At 39.3% G+C, this 4,560-nt stretch overlaps 1 long non-coding RNA gene across 1 annotated transcript; it reads right to left on the reverse strand.

The window, feature by feature from the left end:
• Positions 1 to 3,289: 3,289 nt before the first annotated feature.
• LOC106527168 (uncharacterized) lies at positions 3,290 to 3,956 on the reverse strand. The gene is made up of 3 exons (XR_001311350.1): positions 3,735 to 3,956; positions 3,621 to 3,667; positions 3,290 to 3,531 (listed from the first exon to the last, which is right to left on the reverse strand). It is a non-coding gene; the product is annotated as an uncharacterized LOC106527168 (long non-coding RNA).
• Positions 3,957 to 4,560: the final 604 nt, after the last annotated feature.

Consider the following 4,560-nt stretch of genomic DNA (forward strand, 5'->3'; position numbering starts at 1 on the left):
GTGGTAGGCAGTAACAGTAAGGGTAATAACAACCAACAATTCATCTTATAGTAAAGATCTTATTGTCCCATATTTTCCTTTTTTATTACTTCAGTAGAAAAAAGAACCTAATATTAGTTTCTTAATTTCTTCATCATCAGTGATTTTTTTAAGTAAAGAGAAAATAGAAAAAGAGGGAAAAACAAAGAGAAAGGTAATTAGAAAGATTGAAATAGAGATTAGAAGTATATTAAATATACACCAAGAAAACACAGGACCACACACCCAACATCTGTCCGCTCACCTGAAAAATAAATGGATAAATATGTGGATGGCATGCATAAATATATACACATATCCATATATAAGGCTGTGCCATTTTTGCTCGTTTTCATCCCAGCTGCTTATACTYTCCATACAAATTGTCCCTCCCAGATARAGTGAATTTAACTGTGGTTAAATGAGAAGTTTAAATATATAAAACCCTGATAGTGTATTAGTTTGTACACAAACAAATCACATCACACTCCAGCAGGACACAATCATTAAAAATAAAAGGACTGTACTTAAGAAGTATTTGTATTTCATGAATTATATTTTTGCATTTGGCTGCAGCCCTCAGATAGATTTTCATTTTAGGGAAAATGTTTGTGCAGCCTTGATATATGTATATAAACTGAAACAGCTGGACTAGTGCATCCTAAATTTAACATAAATTATTTTAATACGACARTCATTTCTGCATTGTGTTGGGGGAGGTCACAAATGTCATCACAGAAAATCTAACTGCTCCTTTTAAATCAATACTTTTACATTTAATACTTACATACAAAAAAAAGTCAGATATTTAAAGACTTTTACTCAAGTAATATTCCTAAAGGAGACTTTAACTTTCACCAAAGTAATGTTTTGGTAAGATAATTGTACTTTTACTCAAGTATTACTTTGTGGTACTWTATACAACACTGCATCCTATTGGTTTAATAATGTTGTTTTATAAATTGAGACATAAATACAGCTAAAACAGGAAGCCTGGTGTATCCAAAAATTGTTCAACATTAACTTTTTACTGTATTTTATAGTCATTATGGCCTTTAGATTTTTTTATTTTTTGTTTTTTCAAAAGGTGGGATTGTGCACCCCTGTGGTCCTGCCTAAGCTTTTATACTTAATGGCTTTTTCCCACCTTACATTACTTTTATACTGGAAGAATTTTTAAAACCAGTACTTTTAAATGAGTTTAAAAAGTGTTTATACGTCTTGTAAGTCGTAAAATGAGTAAAATGAGTAAAATTACTAGCCATTATCTTTTACCCTTCAGAGTCAATGGTGCCCATATCCAGCAATCACTGGGCGAAGGGTGGGGTCCACACTGGACAAGTCGCAAGTTCATCACGGGGATAGAAAGACAAATAAGATAAAAACAATTCACTCACACCTAGGAACAATTCAGCCTAACGTTGGTAAATGGACTGTACTTATGTAGCGCCTTTCTATCCATCTAGGACACTCAAAGTGCTTCACACTACAGACATCCACCATGCACACACACATTCACACACTGATGATGGTAAACTACAATTATAGCCACAGCTGCCCTGGGGCACACTGACAGAGGAGAGGCTGCCATACACAGGCGCCACCGGCCCCTCTGACCATCATCAGTAGGCCAGGCAGGTAAGGTGTCTTGCACAAGGACACAACGACTGAGTCAACTGGACGGGGATCAAACCGGCGACCTTCTGGTTCCAGGACAACTCCCCTAGCCACTCTACCACAGCCGCCCYGGCAACATTCATGTTTTTGGTGGAGGAAAGTGGAGTGCCTGGAGAAAACCCACACATGCACAGAGAGAACAASCAAACTCTACTCAGATAGGTCSCTGGTCAGGATTCGATCCAGCAACCTTCATATTGGGAGGCAACAGCTTTAYTATCTGAGCCACAGTGCCACCTGCTRGTAAGACCTATATACTCTTTTTACTTTTTCTTTTTTACAGTTTCTTAGTTGCATGGGTGTGCTTTTATTTTGAAAGATATAAATAGGAAGTTGTACAGGTGCTCTTGTCACAAGTCCAAATCAGACAGAAATTAGAGTTAATACTTGTAATGAGAATTTAGACAACTGTGGTGCTTTTTTAATAACTGTAAAAAAATTTTTTTTTACAAAGTTCACATTCTTTTTAATTCGATCAGTCGATTCAGAGTTAAAACGACTCTGACAGCAAACGCCATGCCTTGTGTTGTAGAACTTTTATGTGTGTTTTATGATAAACAATAGAGGAATTTAAAGTCTTCATTAAAACCAGTCAGGCTGGTTTCCTTCATTAGAAGCAGACTGCAGCCCTGACACATCCATCATGACTACGGAGCAAGGAAAACCCAGCTGAGAAATCTGTTCCTCAGTCTTAAAATAAAAACAAAAAATAAAATAAAAGAAACGATCCACTTCTTAAAAGAATCAGCCAGTTTTACAGATATGAAGGAAAAAAGTTTTTGTGGCTCTGTCAGAGTCATTTACAACAGTAGCCTACTACTTTGCTTTAGCAATAACTACCGGAGTCAACCCTGTTTGTCTCTTAGCAAAATAGGAACCACAGGACAGATATTAGGGAAACTACTTGACTATTAGACATAAATCTAACAATCCAATGCAAGATGTTTGCCGCAGTTAATCGCAGTTAATCCACATTGGCTTCCACCAGCGCTGGACTGACCATCGGGCATAGCGGACACTTGCCTGGTGGGTCGGTGGTGATTTTGGGCTGGGCTGGCCTGTCATGAACCAAAAAAATATATTATAACTAATATTTCTTCGACCGCAACGGCCCATTGGTTGATTCTCTTGAACGACATGGAGCTAATCCAATGAAATCTCTCAGCACTCCTCGGCCAGCCTGGCCAGACTCTCCCCTTTCGACCAAAGTTATAAATCTCTGCTCCGACCATTGGAGCTGGTCAGAGAAGAGTGAGAGAAGCAAACATAACCAATGTTTCCCACAACAAGCCAAAAAAAAAAGATATCTGATTGGCCGTATATATGTTAATTTAAACCGGGAGAGGAAAAAATAAACACAGCTTGGAGCAGCTGGTTCTGCTYCTCACTGGTCAGCCGGTGTGTGATCCGACTGATAAGAAAAACCCATAGAGATTGTGTTTAAACTCCACCCGCTCGACCCACAGCTTGTGCCGGAGWTAGAGTGAAGCTCAGCGAGCGGACATGTCCCGAGCCGGCTCGTCAGCTGTTAGTTAGAGGCTAGCTAAAGCTGCACCGTTCAAGTTGAATTAATAATAATACTGTTAAGAGTTGGCTTGGCTCATGGCTGATTGGTTCTCTGCCTGATCGGCCGCATCTTGACGAGCTGATGAGCTTTATAAGGCACCTTCACCGACTGGTCCACRCTGATGCATCTAACCTCTCAGGTAGAGTACTAGCCACCACAAGTGTTTTCTGAAGAACCTTAGAACTTACCTTCATGCTCTTTTGTATCCAAGGTGTCAAGTTGTTTTTCAGAACCACCAGTCTGGTCACTCACCACTCAACGATTCCTCCCTGCCAAGATGACAACCAAGGAACCAATCATCAAGATCAAAGTCCAAGAACATCCTCCTTTAAGGCCACTCTGCCTGAAGAACTCTCACCTGTTTGGAAACTCTCCTCTGGTCCATGCTGCTCACCTCCAAAGAACCTGTAAGAACAACAAACTTTAATAACTTCTCAACATTGACAATWTTCATTCAAGAACAAATACTTACCTCTGCACTTCACTCTTCTTTCAGCAAGACGTCCCGATCCTCACCTGTAAATAAAAATAGAATCACTTACCTTTTTACCTGGCTCCTGGTCTGGTTTCTCAGCTCCGCTGTTCTGTTGAACTCTGAACCTTGTCAAATATGAACTCATGGACTTTCTGGATGTGTTTAAGAGACTCTGGCTTCAAGTTGCTGCTAACTGCAGCTTCTCTACCTGCACGGCCTCACCTGGTGAGTTTAAAACAAACATATCGTATCATTGTTCTGTATGTAAAACAAGGTGTGCATAGTTTAATTAAACCTTTGTTTGTGAACACTAGTAACAAATAGTTCAGCTCTGTCAGCAGGTAGATCCATTGTTATATCAGCTAATTATTCACTCCATGGCAGGGGCGGTTTTAGGGGCGGGGTCACAGGGGCATTGGCCCCAGCTGAAATCTGATTGGCCCCCTGAAGTGCCCCTGTCCTGTCATTCATCTGTCCTTTAAATGGGCGTGGTGATGGTGGATGCAGTTCCATGTTCAAACACTAGTTGCGCTAATGAGTCAAATAGTAAAGTCCAAAATGAATCAAGCTTAAAGAATTATTCTCTTAAGAAAATTTGAACAATCCTGTAAAAAAGTCTTTTAACTGACAAATGATGGTTGGATTTTTTCACACGTTACGTGTTTGAGAATATTTTATCTATATACAGTAAAATGTATGAAAAACTGGGAATTGACTGAGAATTTACTGTGCAAGCTTTTTTGGTACCACTTTACAATAAGGCTTCCCTTATAGATGGCTTATAAAGAGTTTATAGATATGTTATTAATTCAACTGTAAACAC

Source organism: Austrofundulus limnaeus, unplaced genomic scaffold (assembly GCF_001266775.1).
Source record: "Austrofundulus limnaeus strain Quisiro unplaced genomic scaffold, Austrofundulus_limnaeus-1.0 Scaffold312, whole genome shotgun sequence".
Classification (NCBI taxonomy): Eukaryota; Metazoa; Chordata; class Actinopteri; order Cyprinodontiformes; family Rivulidae; genus Austrofundulus; species Austrofundulus limnaeus.